The sequence below is a fragment of the Schistocerca gregaria genome, chromosome 3 (genome assembly GCF_023897955.1).
Source record: "Schistocerca gregaria isolate iqSchGreg1 chromosome 3, iqSchGreg1.2, whole genome shotgun sequence".
Taxonomy (NCBI): domain Eukaryota; kingdom Metazoa; phylum Arthropoda; class Insecta; order Orthoptera; family Acrididae; genus Schistocerca; species Schistocerca gregaria.
The window spans coordinates 531,539,264-531,560,004 of NC_064922.1; the positions used below are offsets into that span (position 1 = coordinate 531,539,264).

Genomic DNA, 20,741 nt, shown 5'->3' on the forward strand with positions numbered 1-20,741 from the left:
AGAACACAAGTAGTCCCAGTCTTCAAGAAGGGTCGTCGAGCAGATGCGCAAAACTATAGACCTACATCTCTGACGTCGATCTGTTGTAGAATTTTAGAACATGTTTTTTGCTCGAGTATCATGTCGTTTTTGAAAACCCAGAATCTATTCTGTAGGAATCAACATGGATTCCGGAAACAGCGACCGTGTGAGACCCAACTCGCTTTATTTGTTCATGAGACCCAGAAAATATTAGATACAGGCTCCCAGGTAGATGCTATTTTCCTTGACTTCCGGAAGGCGTTCGATACAGTTCCGCACTGCCACCTGATAAACAAAGTAAGAGCCTACAGAATATCAGACCAGCTGTGTGGCTGGATTGAAGAGTTTTTAGCAAACAGAACGGAACATGTTGTTATCAATGGAGAGACGTCTACAGATGTTAAAGTAACCTTTGGCGTGACACAGGGGAGTGTTATGCGACCATTGCTTTTCACAATATATATAAATGACCTAGTAGATAGTGTCAGAAGTTCCATGCGGCTTTTCGCGGATGATGCTGTAGTATACAGAGGAGTTGCAGCATTAGAAAATTGTAGCGAAATGCAAGAAGATATGCAGCGGATAGGCACTTGGTGCAGGGAGTGCCAACTGACCCTTAACATAGACAAATGTAATGTATTGCGAATACATAGAAAGAAGGATCCTTTATTGAATGATTATATGATAGCGGAACAAACACTGGTAGCAGTTACTTCTGAAAAATATCTGGGAGTATGCGTGCGAAACGATCTGAAGTGGAATGATCATATAAAATTAATTGTTGGTAAGGCGGGTACCAGGTTGAGATTCATTGGGAGAGTCCTTAGAAAATGTAGTCCATCAACAAAGGAGGTGGCTTACAAAACAGTCGTTCGACCTATACTTGAGTATTGCTCATCAATGTGGGATCCGTACCAGGTCGGGTTGACGGAGGAGATAGAAAAGATCCAAAGAAGAGTGGAGCGTTTCGTCACAGGGTTATTTGGTAACCGTGATAGCGTTACGGAGATGTTTAGCAAACTCAAGTGGCAGACTCTGCAAGAGAGGCGCTCTGCATCGCGGTGTAGCTTGCTCGCCAGGTTTCGAGAAGGTGCGTTTCTGGATGAGGTATCTATTGCTTCCCCCTACTTATACCTCCCGAGGAGATCACGAATGTAAAATCAGAGAGATTCGAGTGCGCACGTAGGCTTTCAGACAGTCGTTCTTCCCGCGAACCATACGCAACTGGAACAGAAAAGGGAGGTAATGACAGTGGCACGTATTGCCCTCCGCCACAGACCGTTGGGTGGCTTGCGGAGCATAAATGTAGATGTAGAAGTGAATAAACTAGGAGTTTTATTAAATGGGTTAGTCTACTGATTTGTAGTGTAAGAGTTTGTCATTTTTACCTTTCTTAATTGCAAAAACGTTAATGTTTCAGTTCAGTAGTCAGTCAAGTTTTTTGATCAGTTTATGATTTTAAGAGGTAGAGGAGGCTAAAAAGAAAATTCTTGTTTAATGCTATTGAGGAAAGGATTTTGGATGATAGATTGCGCAGTATACAAAAACACAAAGGGAAGAGACAGCCTAACCCCACAGTCAAAACAGCTGCTGAAAAAGAATGTAGTGCAGCTCATCTTAATCTGTCGTCAGACAGGATTAACCTTTGTGAGAAGGAACATATTTAAAATGGAAATAGACCGATAACTTTTCCTTGCGGTTCTGATCATAGCACGAGGACGGAACGTCACAGAAATTAACTGCGTCAGAGCGCTGATAAATAACAGCTCTGACAGGAATAATTATGTGAAGTCCGTCTCTGCTTCCAAAATAATGTGTGTTTAAAAGACGCAGATGAAATATTTAGTTATGGCTGTGTGATTTTATTTTATTTTTTATTCCAGTGCATCTGAGTCATTTATTCGAGGGACCGGTCATTTATATACTCAGTATTGCTGCAGCTAGTTTTCAGTTTTCATACAGCTTAGCACCACCGTGCGTGTACGTTCGTTAATTACTCGCCTACGCTGTACGTGAGCGGACCGCTATTACCATCGGCATTATACTGTTATAAAAATAAAGGAAGCAGGTAGAGGTCATATCGGATTTTATTTGATTTCGTAATACTGGTGCAGCTAACACAGTTAAGGGCACATAGCGCGTAATGCGATAGAAACAACATTTTACGTATGCCATTGCTCTACCGTGAAAAAATGATTTCAACTTTTTAAATGCGAATGTATTGTAGCCTAATATTTTTTGCCATGTCATAGTTTTGTACAGTGGCGTAAGTAGGTTAGCTTGCACCCAGGGTAAACAATGTCTTTACGTCACACTCTCCCCACCTTCCCCTCATCACCTTCCACCAAGTGCACAATATCACTGACGACATGCTACTCTTTTGTGAAATCCTCCTCGCTGCTTACCTGTTTACTCGTTTATTGAAATCAATGCGACTTTACAGTGACATAAAAAGTACATATTTCACTCATCATTTTTTCTATGATACAAATAATAGAAACATTCGAAACAACTGACAGTTCAAAATCGCACAACTTGCAGTATTAATGCGGTTTCTTCTTCATTATTTCATTGCTTATGAATGTAAACCCACAATTAAAGTAATAAATCGCCAGATGTGGACGGATGTCGATGCAGTTTTACAGAGTGTTCTTCGGCATTGCCCTCTTACTTAGTTTGCATTTATTGCGAATCTCTCGCTCAGGATGAAGTCCCTGGTTGTACTGAATGACAGTATTTTTCTTTCTTTTCCTTTTCTTATTTATAAGCTATATGTAAACTGAATGAACTATTAGCCAAAGACACCGTCAAAGATAAGTAAGAGAGTTGTTTTGTGGCAAGGATAATGTTTTTATACATCATTAAATATCCGTATGAATGAAAGTAAGAAATACGACTTTCAATTTATTCATTCATGTATCTTCACCCTTTTGTTTTTGGGAAGTGGTAGCTTACGGACGTATGCTTAGATGCATCGTACCAGCATTGTAAAAAAAATTGTATTTAAACCGTTCATTAAAAGTATTATAAAATGTTATTAGAAAGGGATTATTTATTCATACGTTTACAAGTTCAAATCCTGTTTGTTCATCACTTCACTCGCCTCCGAGATCCCGCAACAAGATGTTCAGTGCAGACAAGAATAATAACGCCATATCTGGACGAGCGTTCCTGCAACGACATTGTCGTACTCAGGGATAAGCACAATGGAATTAATGTTAAGGTAATGACTCAGCCTTTGTAGGCACGTATTCAACTTCGTTTACTTACACTAAAAATATTGTGCTTCGTGTGAGAGATCGACAATTTCAATGGTTGCGGTAGTTATTTGGTAACGAACAATACTGAGAGCAGCAGTACGTAATGCAAATTATGTTTATTGGCCTTTAATGTAATGATGACGACCGGAGTGCCCGTGCGGTTCTAGGCGCTACAGTCTGGAACCGAGCTACAGCTCCGGTTGCAGGTTCGAATCCTGCCTCGGGCATGGATGTGTGTGATGTCCTTAGGTTAGTTAGGTTTAATTAGTTCTAAGTTCTAGGCGACTGATGACCTCAGAAGTTAAGTCGCATAGGATATTAAAGATATGTTGATATTGGTATCAGTTAAAGTTCACCCAAGATTGTGCACATATTCATAATTACCTTGAAACTTTTTTTAGCTATTCTTTCTAATCAATTTTTCCATTTATTCAAGCAATCATTAATACATTTCCATTTCACATCTCTGTTTATGGCGACTGAAAACAGGCGCATGTGACGTATGAGCGACAGACTTATTACATGTTCCTAATTTTTCTGGAAGTATTTCACAAGGTATCTCACTGCAAACTGTTGAAGAAGCACCGCGCATGCAGAATAAGTTCTTAGATAAGTGAGTGGCTCGAACACTTACGTACTAATAGAACCCAGTACGTATTTGTAAATGATGTGACGGACAGGATGAGAAGCGGTCGCCAGCTCTTTGCTGATGACGGTCTAGTGCACGCTAAAGTGTCGTCGCTGAGTGACTGTAGGAGGAAACACGACAACTTAGAATTTCTAGTTGGGGTGATTAATGAGAACTTACTCCAAATTTATAAATACGTAAGACATTCCAAATGCGTAGAAAAAACTCCCCTCTAGTGTTGGTACACAGTATTAGAGGTGCGCTGCTTGCCACAGACACGTCAATTAAATATGAAGGCGTAACGTTGCTAAGCGATATTGGCTGGAACACCTGGAACAAGTACTGAAGGTCAGTGTAGTAAAGGCGTATGGTCAACTCCGGTTTGTTGCGAGAATTCTAAGAAAATACAGCTCATCTGTCGGGGACCGACACGCCTTCCCACTCAGGAAGCAGCGTGTCAGACCGAGGCCTAATTGGGCGGGCTCAACATCGTAGTACTTGACTAATGTTATAGTTAAAATTCGTGATCGTCTTGCTCATTTAAATGCGGAACACTATACTCCAAGACAACGGTTTATTAATCTGCGCATTAAGGCTTTAATGGTCGATAACAACTGTAACTTATCAAGCAGTCCTGTGGCAAAGTTTTGTCCCACAGTTAAATAAATCTTTTATTCATTTATTTTTGCTAGCCCGACTCTACATTGACCCCAGTATGAGGTCATTTCTATGATCAGAGCGGAGGCGTGGCCTTCATGAGGGCTTTCCATACTTCATTGCGGATTGCAGCGAACTTCCACTGATATCTTCACAAGTTTAGTGTGGTAACGCGATCTCTATACGATACGACGAGAAGTATCGTTATGTCCAGGCCAAAGGTCCAACGAAAGGGATGAATTCTTTTGTGGAACTGGTAAGAAGAGGTTTCGAATAAATGTTTAAAGTAATCGTTTCCCATTTCCACCGATTTTGATACGTCCATTACAAGATATTTGCAATTAAACACTCCTTTCTAATTGTGGTCCTCATCTGCCTCGAAGCTCCAAGCGATGGATATAAAGCTGCAGAAACCGTACTCCAATTATACTTATCAGTGGCACTATTGTATACGAAAGTGTCACAGCATTCATAAATTGCAGAATCGTCTCAGTCTTTTCTTTGGCCCCAAATAATGCAGTGTGAAATGCATGCGGTTCTTTCACGGAATTTCACTGATCGGCTTTATTTCCACCAAATGCCGGAATAAAGGTAGGCGTCGTCTTCACGTGAGCTACGTATTTCTCCATAGTATTGCATTTTAAAGGTACTTCCTCAACACATTGACCCGAACTAGACTCCGTAATTTTACTATACGTTTTCTCGAAGCTGCCTAATTAGGTCGAAGAAACTTGGAAACCAACAATTTCCGTGTCAGTTGCAATTTGGAGAGTGCAGCCTTCCACATCTCCCTCGTGTTAATTGTGCATCATCTCTCACGAGCAATTCTAAACCTTTCCGAATAGTTTTCTTTCCGCTCTTCCGCGAATTTGATTTTGATGCTTATTTATTAGTTTGTTTGAGTCTTTTTTCCGTTTACGCAGTTCACATTCAGATTTTTTGAAACGAAACTGCCTTTGGACCCTGCTTAATTATAGGCGTTTTCTCTCTTATTCTTTTCATCAAAAATTTGCAGCCTATTCTCTGTCACTGAAAGCTGTTACTCAATATGTTTTCTTTGGGCTAGTAGGTACTCTGTTTCTGGAATAGTATTGGAAAAACAATCACCATACCAACCACAATTCATTGTATCGTCAATTATTACCAATTTATTCTAAAGTTTCCATAGTTTCTAACGAAAAGTCGACATCTTTCGAATAAATTTCCAAGAAACAGACAAATGCTGTTAGCCTGAATGTATGAAGAAAGCGCAATGAATATTGATTCGGTTTTATTTCAATTACTGACACTTGCAGAAATTCTTTTTTCAATTACGATTGCATTGTGCTGTGTTATCTGTTTACCGACGTGCCGTCAGTCATGTACATATGCCCGCTGCGTTAGCCATGCGCAGTATGTTATGGGGCGTACATTATTCCAGCTGCCTGTATGTAGCACCATTTGAAAGTTGTAATATAATAGGTGCAGGATCTCAGGTTTCTACTTCTTGTGGCAACCACGAAAGGTAACTGAAGGTACTATGGAAACACTGTAATTCAGAAGTACTTTATGTACTTTACATCTTTCCACATAAGATACACTGAAGCACCAAGGAAACTAGTGTACACATGCGCATTCAAATACAGAGATATGTAAACAGGCAGGTACGGTGCTACGGTCAACAACGCCTATATAAGAAAACAAGCGTCTGGCGTAGTTGTTAGATCGGTTGTTGTTGTTGTTGTTGTTGTCTTCAGTCCTGAGACTGGTTTGATGCAGCTCTCCATGCTACTCTATCCTGTGCAAGCTGCTTCATCTCCCAGTACCTAATGCAACCTACATCCTTCTGAATCTGCTTAGTGTACTCATATCTCGGTCTCCCTCTACGATTTTTACCCTCCACGCTGCCCTCCAATGCTAAATTTGTGATCCCTTGATGCCTCAAAACATGTCCTACCAACCGATCCCTTCTTCTAGTCAAGTTGTGCCACAAACTTCTCTTCTCCCCAATCCTATTCAATACCTCCTCATTAGTTACGTAATCTATCCACCTTATCTTCAGTATTCTTCTGTAGCACCACATTTCGAAAGCTTCTATTCTCTTCTTGTCCAAACTAGTTATCGTCCATGTTTCACTTCCATACATGGCTACACTCCAAACAAATACTTTCAGAAACGACTTCCTGATACATAAATCTATATTCGATGTTAACAAATTTCTCTTCTTCAGAAACGCTTTCCTTGCCATTGCCAGTCTACATTTTATATCCTCTCTACTTCGACCATCATCAGTTATTTTACTTCCTAAATAGCAAAACTCCTTTACTACTTTAAGTGTCTCATTTCCTAATCTAATTCCCTCAGCATCACCCGATTTAATTTGACTACATTCCATTATCCTCGTTTTGCTTTTGTTAATGTTCATCTTATATCCTCCTTTCAAGACACTGTCCATTCCGTTCAACTGCTCTTCCAAGTCCTTTGCCGTCTCTGACAGAATTACAATGTCATCGGCGAACCTCAAAGTTTTTACTTCGTCTCCATGAATTTTAATACCTACTCCAAATTTTTCTTTTGTTTCCTTTACTGCTTGCTCAATATACAGATTGAATAACATCGGGGAGAGGCTACAACCCTGTCTCACTCCTTTCCCAACCACTGCTTCCCTTTCATGCCCCTCGACTCTTATTGCTGCCATCTGGTTTCTGTACAAATTATAAATAGCCTTTCGCTCCCTGTATTTTACCCCTGCCACCTTTAGAATTTGAAAAAGAGTATTCCAGTCAACATTGTCAAAAGCTTTCTCTAAGTCTACAAATGCTAGAAACGTAGATTTGCCTTTTCTTAATCTTTCTTCTAAGATAAGTCGTAAGGTCAGTATTGCCTCACGTGTTCCAACATTTCGACGGAATCCAAACTGATCCTCCCCGAGGTCTGCATCTACCAGTTTTTCCATTCGTCTGTAAAGAATTCGCGTTAGTATTTTGCAGCCGTGGCTTATTAAACTGATAGTTCGGTAATTTTCACATCTGTCAGCACCTGCTTTCTTTGGGATTGGAATTATTATATTCTTCTTGAAGTCTGAGGGTATTTCGCTTGTCTCATACATCTTGCTCACCAGCTGGTAGAGTTTTGTCATGACTGGCTCTCCCAAGGCCATCAGTAGTTCTAATGGAATGTTGTCTACTCCGGGGGCCTTGTTTCGACTCAGGTCTTTCAGTGCTCTGTCAAACTCTTCACGCAGTATCGTATCTCCCATTTCGTCTTCATCTACATCCTCTTCTATTTCCATAATATTGTCCTCAAGTACATCGCCCTTGTATAAGCCTTCTATATACTCCTTCCACCTTTCTGCCTTCCCTTCTTTGCTTAGAACTGGGCTGCCATCTGAGCTCTTGATATTCATACACGTGGTTCTCTTCTCTCCAAAGGTCTCTCTAATTTTCCTGTAGGCAGTATCTATCTTACCCCTAGTGAGATAAGCTTCTACATCCTTACATTTGTCCTCTAGCCATCCCTGTTTAGCCATTTTGCACTTCCTGTCGATCTCATTTTTGAGACGTTTGTATTCCTTTTTGCCTGCTTCATTTACTGCATTTTTATATTTTCTCCTTTCATCAATTAAATTCAATATTTCTTCTGTTACCCAAGGATTTCTAGCAGCCCTCGTCTTTTTACCTACTTGATCCTCTGCTGCCTTCACTACTACATCCCTCAGAGCTACCCATTCTTCTTCTACTGTATTTCTTTCCCCTATTCCTGTCAATTGTTCCCTTATGCTCTCTCTGAAACTCTGTACAACCTCTGGTTCTTTCAGTTTATCCAGGTCCCATCTCCTTAATTTCTCACATTTTTGCAGTTTCTTCAGTTTTAATCTACAGGTCATAACCAATAGATTGTGGTCAGAGTCCACATCTGCCCCTGGAAATGTCTTACAATTTAAAACCTGGTTCCTAAATCTCTGTCTTACCATTATCTAATCTATTTGATACCTTTTAGTATCTCCAGGGTTCTTCCACGTATACAACCTTCTTTCATGATTCTTAAACCAAGTGTTAGCTATGATCAAGTTGTGCTCTGTGCAAAATTCTACTAGGCGGCTTCCTCTTTCATTTCTTAGCCCCAATCCATATTCACCTACTATGTTTCCTTCTCTCCGTTTTCCTACACTCGAATTCCAGTCACCCATTACTATTAAATTTTCGTCTCCCTTCACTATCTGAATAATTTCTTTTATTTCATCGTACATTTCTTCAATTTCTTCATTATCTGCAGAGCTAGTTGGCATATAAACTTGTACTACTGTAGTAGGTGTGGGCTTCGTATCTATCTTGGCCACAATAATGCGTTCACTATGCTGTTTGTAGTATCTTACCCGCATTCCTATTTTCCTATTCATTATTAAACCTACTCTTGCATTACCCCTATTTGATTTTGTGTTTATAACCCTGTAGTCACCTGACCAGAAGTCTTGTTCCTCCTGCCACCGAACCTCACTAATTCCCACTATATCTAACTTTAACCTATCCATTTCCCTTTTTAAATTTTCTAACCTACCTGCCCGATTAAGGGATCTGACATTCCACGCTCCGATCCGTAGAATGCCAGTTTTCTTTCTCCTGATAACGACATCCTCCTGAGTAGTCCCCGCCCGGAGATCCGAATGGGGGACTATTTTACCTCAGGAATATTTTACCCAAGAGGATGCCATCATCATTTAATCATACAGTAAAGCTGCATGTCCTCGGGAAAAATTACGGCTGTAGTTTCCCCTTGCTTTCAGCCGTTCGCAGTACCAGCACAGCAAGGCCGTTTTGGTTACTGTTGCAAGGCCAGATCAGTCAATCATCCAGACTGTTGCCCCTGCAACTACTGAAAAGGCTGCTGCCCCTCTTCAGGAACCACACGTTTGTCTGGCCTCTCAACAGATACCCCTCCGTTGTGGTTGCACCTACGGTACGGCCATCTGTATCGCTGAGGCACGCAAGCCTCCCCACCAACGGCAAGGTCCATGGTTCATGGGGGGGGGGGGGGGCTACATCGGTTACTCCTGCTAAAATGGCAGGTTATCAAGATTTAAGTGAGTTTGAACGTGGTGTTATAGTCGGCGCACGAGGGATGGGAAACAGCATCTACGAGGTCGATGAAGTGGAGGACTTTCCCATAGGGCTATTTCGCGACTGTACCGTGGATATCAGGAATCCGGTAAAATATCAAATCTCCAATGTCGATGCAACCGGAAAAGGATCATACAAGAACGGGACCAAAGACGACGGAGGAGAATCGTTTAAGGTAACAGAAGCGCAACCCTTCCGCAAATTGCTGTAGATTTCAATGCTGGGCTATCAACAAGTATCAGCGTGGGAACCATTCAACGAAAGATCATCGATATGGGCTTTCGGAGACGAAGGCCCACTCATGTACCCTTGTTGACTGCACGACACAAAGCTTTACTCCTCGGCTGGGATCGTTAACACCTACATTGGTCTGTTGATGACTGGAAACATATTGCCCGGTCGGACAAGACTCGTTTCGAATTGCATCGAGTGGATAGACGTGTACGGGTATGGGGACAACCTGTATGTCAGCAGGGGACTGTTAGAGCTGGTGGAGGCCCTGTAATGGTGTGACGTGAGCATTTGGAGTGATATGGGATCACTGATAAGTCTAGATACGACCTTGACAGGTGGCATGTATGTAAGTATCCTGTTCGATCACCTGCATCCACTCATGTCCATTGTGCATTCCGGCAGACTTCGACAATGTCAGCAGGACTATGCGACACCCCACACGTCCAGAACTGGTATAAAGTGGCTCCAGAAACACTCTACTGAGTTTGGTTGGTTCAAATGGCTCTGAGCACTATGGGACTTACCAGCTGAGGTCATCAGTCCCCTAGAACTTAGAACTGCTTAAACCTGATTAACCTAAGGAAATCACACCATCCATGCCCGAGACAGGATTCGAACCTGCGACCGTAGCGGTCACGCGGTTCCAGACTGAAGCGCCTAGAACCGCACGGCTACACCGGCCGGCAATACTGAGTTTAACTTCCTCTGGCCACCAAACTCCCCAGAAATGAACATTATTGACCATATCTGGAAAGCCTTGCAACGTGCTGTTCAGAAAAGACATCGACCCCGTCGTACTCTTGAGGCTTTATGGACAGCCCTGGAGGATTCACGGTGTCAATTTCCTCCAGCAGTACTTCAGACATTAGTCGAGTGCATGCCACGTCCTGTTGCGGCACTTCTGCGTGGTCGCAGGGCCTCTACACGATATTAGGCAGGTGTACCAGTTTCTTTGGCCCATATCACGCAGTTGTTCCGCGGTGGATTCCTCTGCACGATTGAGGAACCAATACGCTACGCGATGAACGACATTGCGCAAGACGCGGCCTTGAGCAGTAACCTGTCGCTGGAGGCGGAAGTGAGCGCGTTTTGAAGCGTGACAGCCATGGGAAGTGACGGCGAGCGGGCGGTGGGAAGGCGACCTTGCGTGGAGTGGCGTGGCGCTGTCATCGGCGCGCAGGACAGGTTTCTCCGCCGGCAGCTAGCCAGGCTGGCGTGTGGCTGCGTGTGGTCTGCGAGTGGCAAGGTGAATGCTACGCGCGTCGCGCTAGTGCTAGGTCGCCTCCTGGGAAGCCCGCCAACGCCGCCCCAGTCGACGTGACCGCTCGCCAAGGTTCAGCGAGTCGTTGCCGGTTGTGCGAGTGGCACTCGTGCGGAGATAGGATGTGTTGGCATTACTGTGGAGCCTAAGACACTTCATGTAGTTCCTGAAGGAGGACACGCCGGCCGGTCCCCCGCCACTGCTACGTGCTACTGGAAAAGGCCGCTTAGAGTATGCAATTCGGACAGTTATATACAGATTCATTCGAGTAACGATCACAATCATTGAGATCACACAAATGCGTTTGATCGAGACATTCCCCCAGTTCCAGTGAATTAAATGTGTTCGATTGCTGGCAAAAAATGGTCATGACTAGCATCGACTATTCACAGGAATTTCTTCATGCGATTCTAAAGCGTTTACTAACCTTGCTCCAAAGAGATAAGTCAGCAGATGCGCGTAAGCTTATTTGTTTTGTTCAGTCACGTAGACTTCTCGTTGAAGGAAACAACTAGTAGATTGCTGCTGGCCTTTTAAACGGGCTGCACGTCTGAAGCACGTGAAAATTACACTAAGGTGGCAAAAGTCATGGAACTGCGATATGCACATATACAGAAGGCGATAGTGTCGCGTACACAAGGAACAAAACGGCAGTGCATTGGGGGAGCTATATTTCGTACACAGGTAATTCATATGGAAAGGTTTCCAACGTGATTGCGGCATCACGACGGGAATTAACATACTTTGGACGCGGAATGGTAGCTGCAGCTAGACATATGGGACATTCCATTTCGGAAATCGTTAAGGAATTGAAAATGGTTCAAATGGCTCTGAGGACTATGCGACTTAACTTCTGAGGTCATCAGTCCCCTAGAACGTAGAACTACTTAAACTTAACGAACCTAAGCAGATCACACACATCCATGCCCGAAGCAGGATTCGAACCTGCGACCGTAGCGGTCGCGCGGCTCCAGACTGTAGTCCCTACAGCAGCTCGGCCATCCCTGCCGACGTTAAGGAATTCAATATTCTGAGATCCTCAGTGTCAAGAGTGTGCAGAGAGTACCAAATTGCAGACATTACTTCTCACAATGGACGACCCAGGGGCTGACGTTCTTCACTTGTAGACAAAGAGCAGTGGTGTTTGGGTACAGTTGTCAAATGCTGTTTTGTGTGTTCATAGGCAACAGTGGTTATGAACCTGGTTGCTGCTTAATTTAACCAATGCGTATGTAACAGAACTGTGTGCTGACAAATAACACCGCGTGAAACAACCACTGAAATCAATGTGGGACGAACGTTATTACGACAGAACCGCGAAATTTGGCGTTAATGGGTTATGACAGCAGCCGACCGGCGCGACTGTCTTTCATAACAGGGCGACATCACCTCTCCTGGACTCGTGAGCATATACATTGGATCCTAGACGATTGGTTGGTGAGAGATCATGCTATGGTCCGAGTGTGGACATGATGATGTGGGCTGTGTTCACATGAAATGGATTGGATCCACTGGTCAAAGTGAACAGGTCGTTGACTGGAGACTATTTGCAGACATTCATGGACTTCCCAAACAACGATAGAGTTGTTATGGATAACAATGCACCATGTCACCAGACCACAATTGTTCGTTATTGGTTTGAAGAAAATTATGGACAGTTGTAGCGAATGATTTAGCCACCTAGATCGCTCGACATGAAGCCCATCGAATGTTTTTAGGACGTAATTGAGAAGTCAGCTTGTGCACAAAATCCTGCACCGGGAACGCTTTCACAATATGGACAGCTGTAGAGGCAGAATGGCTTAATATTTCTGCAGGGGACTTTCAACGACACTCTGTGTGCATGCCACGTGAAGTTGCTGCGACACGTTGGGCAAAAGGAGATCCGACACGATGTTAGGTATCCCATGACTTTTGGCAGCCTAGTGTAAATGTGTCCTTGTGTGATTTTATTCGTTTAAGGGATTCTTCTACAGCAACGTATTGCATATATAAATCCTGGTGTATGGAAAGCAAAAGGTTCCCCTTATTCTCTGTTCACTTCCAAACCGTATAATTTTTGCCTTAGGTCACTCCTTATATTCGTTACTACAAATGACATATATACATTACTTTGGCGTACTTTAGAGGAGAGGTAGTATGGATAGCAAAATGCATACAGTACTTTACATACATGTTACTTAAATTAAGCGGCAACCAGATTCATAACCACTGTTGCCAATGAACCCACAAAATGTTTGGATATGTAAATGTGGAAAATGTTTCGATATGTAAATGTGCACATGTAGTACCCAGTCTTAAAGTAACAGCAGTGCACACAAAAATGAAATATTTGCTAAATATTTTGCACAGAAGTCTTAATTAAACTGCCATTAACTTACCCGCTCTCATAGGCCTGCCAGTGCAATGATAGAATTTTGAAAGGCATGCAAGTGACTACTTCTCAATAGCATACTGAGGTACGGCCCTGAACTCTTAAACCGATACTACATTAACTGTTTCTGCCTTTCTAAACACAAATGGCTTTTCAGTATGAAATGAATACGTTTACATTTATGTTCGTTAATATACAGAATGACAATAGCACCAGCCACACGTTTGAACATTCTTACATTGCAGCCACTCCCTATCAACTTCACCAGTTAATTTTTCTTGAAATTAGATCATTACTATCACTTGTAAATTACTAAGTATGTATACAATCGAAATATGTAAAAAGAGGTCGATGGTAAGCAACAGGAATAATTCAGAACTCTGTCAGGAAATTAGATCATTGCCATCGCTCGTATATTACTAAGTATGTATAAAATCGAAATATTTAAAAAAATATGCAGGATGTTAATGAGGGAAGTGGTGAGTAACAGGAATAATTTATTACTGTTTCTCAGCGTGTTAGATGTTCGCTCCAAGAAGAGGCGATCACAGATGGGAAGTAGAAACGTTTGAGCAGTACAGGAAGAGCAAACGTATGAATTAGGGCTACTGGTGCCTAAAGAACAAAACGCTGAATATGCGTTCGAGTAACGATAAGGTATCATGAAGATCACAACGATAATGCGCAATAGAGACAGTTCGAAAACGGTAGTGGGCAATCGTCATACCTTTACTCAAACGAAGTTATACTTCATGCCAATCTTGCAAGTTCCTGGGAGGAGAAAAACACAATTCCTGCTGTCGACGTTGCGCTACCCAACTAAAGCGGAGAAACATTTGGCAGGCATTCTAAAGCTATAAAAACCAACGTGCCTGCATGGAACCCTGCATGTCGCATGATAGTGTTCGAACCTGCTACCGTCTAATCAGCCTAAAGACTTTGTAAAATGAGGCTTAAGAGGCTGTGTTAAAGTCTGCGACTATGGCGTGTTAACGCGAGCTGATTGCCAACGAAAGCTTGTCACAGGCACGTGAAATCATATCGAGCTCTCTGAGTAGTTAAAGAAATATGCGGAAGCAGGGTCACGTCGGGATGGCTGTGTTACGATCTTACTTGCTGATGGCTAGGAATGCATGTGCGGTATGTTGAGTGACCAAAACGATGGATATTCATACGCAACGCAAATGTTGGCGCTCCACTGGTGAGGCTGCTGCCATGCAGATCAGCTGCGTAGTGGCGACTCGCATTTAAATCAAGTGCCAAGTGCAGTAAACATGAGGCAACTGCGGCATCCCGACGGCGACTAATGGAAACCCTCGATTTCATGCAGGTATTCCTGGCCAGAAGGAGCAATTTTTTTTTCCTCACTGTTAAGTGTGGGTTCGCTTACGATATCCTATGAGGAAGTGTAGAACATTGCCATGGAGCGCAGTGTTTAAATAAGAGATGTTTGGGACTATTTTCTTTTTATTGTATAGCAAACAGACGGGTGTTATAAGTTTAACATGTGTATCTCTGTATCTCTCTTGGCATCGTGGCTCCCAAACGAAAGGTCTGACTTTAATTCAGTTTTTTTATTATTATTTGAAAGTTAGTTTAATTGGGACAGTTCTTAGCTATGTTACGTTAAAGTCTGTTCAGCCATTTAAATTTCATCAGCTAAATGTTTTCTGCTTGGTAGAACATGATAATAACATTAAAGAGGAAAATACTTCATAATGTTGTATAAGTGTTTTTCCCTTTAGTATTAAAAATGCTTTCCGCGGGTGTGCTCTCTTGATACGCGCAAAGTAATACATAAGAGATACAACAGGTTTCTTAGTATCAGATTCTAGAGCTCGAAACGATACATACAGGTTTCCGAGAACATATGTTTATCTTTTACGGTTGACCAACAGTAATGGCTTTTGTTTATTGAAGCCGCTCGTTTCAGCACCTAAAAAGCAGAAAAAAGTTGATCGTTACTCAACCGTAAAGACAAACATATGATCCCTCAGACTTTTTTCTAGTTGTTTTTTAGTTCTACAATTCAGTACTAAATCAAATGATTTTGCTGTATGAGTTTGGGCAGCTTACAGCAAGAGTGCACAATCGCAGCCCACTTTTTCCGACCTAATTTAGAATTATCGCCAATGCTTACTGTTTATGTCACCTAAATCACTAAATATATACCACAAACATAGTCAATGAAAATCTGTGTGAAAGTAAAAAAAAACACGCATATCGTATAAACGAAAAAGATCTGGAGTCGCTATTTCGTGTTTCGCCTCGAAAAATAGTTGTGTGGATATTTTTTTACTTAAACTTCCGAATGCAACTTAACCTTCTTAAACTGCTGAGTGAAACTGCACGTACAGTCACTTTACTTGTTTTTATCATTACAACACTAACCTACAGAATTTTCCCTGCCAAATGCAACTCAAACTTATCCTATTCATTTATGACCCAGAACATACTAAAGCAACACAATCTGACTACAAATAATTTACACCAAAGAATGGTCCTGAATTAGAAGAAATCCTAACAATAGTTTACACTTTTACATAAGTCACAGAAAATATTCGTGACACTAACTGCAGCAGTAACAGCAACTACAGCCAGTTAAATAAAAAGACTAACTACTATAGGCTCTAACTACTAATAGGCATGTGGTTAGCAAAGAAAAGATTTTGTTGCAGAGAAAACAATGTGTTTAGCAGATTTTGCCTTATTCATGTGACATCCAGTTCCAAAAGTTATATAATCATCAATAATTCCATTGTCCAAACATCAGCAGATAATCAATCATCATTTTACAATCCATTTTCAACCAACACAAAATCTCCAGGATGGACACACATCCACACCGTCCGCTAGCTCTAACACTTCCTAACTTCCATCACTGATGACTAATAACTCCCTGCTGCGAGTCAGTCCAGCCACAGAGTCTCTTAGTGAGGGCGCAGAGCGTTGTCAATGATATTAATGCAGTCTACAGCGCTGTCAACATACAAACATATAACAGGCTACTTACACTGTGTCTACTAGTATAATATAAAGTTTAAAAAGCAAGGAATATAACTCAAATATAAAATAGGACTGAAAGAACTCTAAAAGTAAAAATATAATATGCATTGTCCATTTAAATTTAACGTAAGCAATAAAATTTCGATCCAAGTGTCGTCGCGTCAGGGTACCAGCAAGTAAATACAAGCACCAAGGAAACTGTTATAGGCATGCGTATTCAAATTCAGAGACATGTAAACAGGTAGAATACGGCACTGCGGTCGGCAACGCCAATATAAGACAAGTCTCTGGAGCAGTTGTTAGATCGATTACTGCTGCTACAATGGCAGGTTATCAAGATTTAAGTGAGGCTGAACGTTATTCTATAGTCGGCGCTGGAGCGATGGGACACAGAACCTCCGATGTAGCGATGAAGTGGGGATTTTCCCGTAAGACTATTTCACGAGTGTACCGTGAATATCAGGAATTCCGTAAAACATCAAATCTCCTTCGTCTCTGCGGCCGGAAAAAGAGTCTCCAAGAACGTGACCAATGACGACTGAAGAGAATCGTTAAACATGATAGAAGTGCAACCCATCCACAAATTGCTGCAGATTTCAGTGCTGGGACATCAACAAGTCTCAGCAAGCGAACCATTCAACGAAACATCATCGACATGGTCTTTCGAAGCCGAAGGCCCATTCGTATACCCTTGATGACTGCACGACAAAAAGCTTTACATCTCGCCTGGGCACTTTCAGTACCGACATTGGACTGTTGATGACTGAAAACGTGTTGCCTGGTCTGACGAGTCTCGTTTCCAATTGTATCGAGCGGGTGAACGTGTACGGGTATGGAGACAAACTCATGAATGCATGGAACCTGCATGTCAGCAGGGTACTGTTAAAGGTGGTGGAGGCTCTGTAACGGTGTGGGGCGTGTGCAGTTGGAGTGATATGGGACCGCTGATACGGTTAGATACGACTATGAAATGTGACACGTGCGTTAGCATCCTGTCTGATCACCTGCACTCCCGGTGTGGAAAACTATTAACACTACTTAAAGCCAACAAGGCACACGAAATTCTAGTTAGATTGTACACCGAATATGGAATGCGGAATTAGCCCGTTTCCTAGCTCCTACCTGGCGAGAATCCCTCGCGCAGCGAATAGCACTGTGTGGCTGGAAAAGAACGCAGCTATGACGTTCCAGCAGGACAATAAGCATATCTCACGGGAGCATCCTGAACGTTGGGAAAACCACCAATGTGAAACAAAGCTTGGAAAACAATAAATGGCGGGATAGGATGTTTCAGTGTTCCCACAGTTACGTAAGGCGTTCCACGCAGTACACATCGCTGATTACAGACCAAGATACGATCATACGGAGTATATTCGCTAATATGAGATAATATGAGAGGCGTCTTGGAAGGACCTGCGGTTCTCGGCGACAGTTAACTATCCAAATTCACCGAATCCTTTCTGAAACACGACGACAGAAGCTGGGATGACCAAGTTATTCTTCAGTGGTATGCTTCTCTTACATTCCACTACAAGATCCATGGGTTGACGCATGGCATGACACGTAACAGTTACCTTTCTAGCGCTGACTGCAGAAATGATCACTTCATCCAGCGCACATAGTCTTCACACATTCGGATGCGCATCTTCCTGTCCACAGTTCTCACCTCGTACCGACCGCTGTGGAAGAGCGGTTCTAGGCGCTTCAGTCTGGAACCGCGCGACCACTACGGTCACTGGTTCGAATCCTGCCTCGGGCATGGATGTGTGTGATGTTCTTAGGTTAGTTAGGTTTCAGTAGTTTTAAGTTCTTGGGGACTGATGACCTCAGATGTTAAGTCCCATAGTGCTCAGAGCCATTTGAACCATTTCTCATCTGGTCTAATATAATCTTCGAGCGACCACAATGTATAATTGCCTGAGAAGCTTTCAGAAAGTCCCATCCAAGAATGACATCATGTCTACACTCTTGTAAGACGATGAATTCTAAGGGCTGTGTATGGCCACTTATACCCAAACGAATGACCCATCTTCCTGTAGGCTTTACGTATTTCCTATTAGCCACCTTCAGCAGAGATATTTTGCTATCGACGAATACAGTTTTCTGCAACTGACGCCGGTACTTCTCCAAAATGTCTGAATATGATGCTCCAGAGTCCACAAGAGCATGGGCTGGTCGGCCATCCATGAAGATAACGACGTAATTTCCTATCATTTTTGTAGTGATCGACGGCGGAGAATTTTTCTCTTAGGCTGCCTCACCTCCAAAGGAGGTCGCACCATTTAGTTTTCCAGGTTGCGGTGGCTAGGTGGTCGGTTGGAGCTTCTAAACGGCGATGGAGACCTTGATCGGCATGTTGGGGAGCGTCCTCTCCAGCAGCTAGCTTGCGGCGATGGTGACCTACTTCGTCCTGCACAAAAAAAATGTCTCTGAACACTATGGGATTTAACTTCTGAGGTCATCAGTCCCCTAGAACTTAGAACTACTTAAACCTAACTAACCTAAGGACATCACACACATCCATGCCCGAGGCAGAATTCGAACCTCCTGCCACCGTAGTGGTCGCGCGGTTCCAGACTGTAGCGGCTAGAATCGCTCGGCCACCCCGGCCGGCCGTCCTGCACCCACATCTTTTTTTCATCTTCATCGTCTGGAGTTGGCGTCGGCTAAAATCGGTCTGCTGTCTTCTGGCGCGGTCGTCATCAAATATCCGCCGCCTTTCTCGACAATAACGCACCACATGTCCCGGTCGTCCGCAGTGGAAACATACTGGTTGGCTATCCTGCGTCCTGCAGACATCAGCCTTCCTTGGTGCCCAAACAGCTTCCTCGTACGGCATTGTAGGAACGTAACGTCGCCTAGGTCTCGACTTTTTTTACCGTTTTAAAGGGAAATGAAGGACGAGAGATTGGACTCAATGTCTGTTCGACTTCCTCCCTTATGACCTCTTGAAGCGTCTCGGTTTTTTGCTCGCCGTGCAATCCATGTACCTTCTGAACTTCCTATGTCACTATGTGACGAGTAACACTTATGGTATCAGTTTATTCCTCCATCACGTACATCGATACGACGTTCAGAAGCCGTTCAAACTTCTTGCGTGTATTTCTATTTTGATGCATTGTCTCAATATACAGCCACCATTTTATGAAGTCGTCTGCTGTAGAAACCTCCTTTAGGACTAGGGCTTGATAGTTGTCCTCAGCAACACCCTTCATGAGATGTGCAACATTATCTTCCTCCTTCATTTTAGGATCCACTATTTTACACAGCTCCAAGACGTATTGAATGTAGGATGCTGTCGTTTCTCCTGGACGCTGTGCCGTGCACTTTAATTTATCTTCAGCCTTGCACTTCTGTCTTTGTGTGTCGCCGAAATATCTTCGCAGTTCCACCTGGAATACTTCCCAGCTTGTGAACTTCTCCTCGTTGTTCTCATACTATTGCTTGGCAGTGCCCTCCAAGTAGAAAAATTCGGTAGCCAAACACACGGACTCATCGCATTTGTTAAATTTGGCTATACGCTCATATACCTTCAGCCACTTTTTTGGATCTTGGCCATCGCCACCAGAGAACCCGGAAGGATGTCTCATGTGGTGGCACACAGTTGCTGTGTCGTCGATAATGTGTGGTTTCACAAGTTCCAACACCCAGTACCTCCACCAGAATAATGTCACTTAGAAGAAGGTGTAAGTAGATGAATGACGAACACTAACTTCACTTAACGAAGGTTTATTCAGCACTTGCACATACAAGAACGCGGAGCGAACTGCCTCCAGCCAGAACACATACAGTACATATACAGTTACAGAACATTCCAGTACAAAAATGCTTAACATTTGTGGATACTTCTTTAATGTTCTCGAACCGAATACAGAAATTAAAATTGTAGAATCAACGTGAGTTTTGAACTCACGACCCTCCATTCAACAAGTTGGTATCATAACCACTACACCACGGTGCACCTCAGCTTCTTTTGCGACAGCATATTTACAGGCCTCTGCCGCTAGATTCACCGAATTGCGCCGAGTAACATGGCGGTGTGTAACGTAACAATATCGGAGCGTGAGAAGTAGCGTGCTGTTGGGTTGGGGTTGGGTTGTTTAGGGGAAGAAACAAAAGAGCGAGGTCATCGGTTGTTGTGTTGGCAGAAGAGCCAACACTGTGTTACGACTGGAGACGAAAATGCTCGCGTTTTAGCTCACGC

At 42.9% G+C, this 20,741-nt stretch overlaps 1 protein-coding gene across 1 annotated transcript in view; it reads right to left on the reverse strand.

The window, feature by feature from the left end:
* The window catches only part of LOC126353920 (GTP-binding protein Di-Ras1), a 1,474,116-nt gene that overhangs the window by 508,983 nt on the left and 944,392 nt on the right, over positions 1-20,741 (reverse strand). The window lies entirely within an intron of this gene.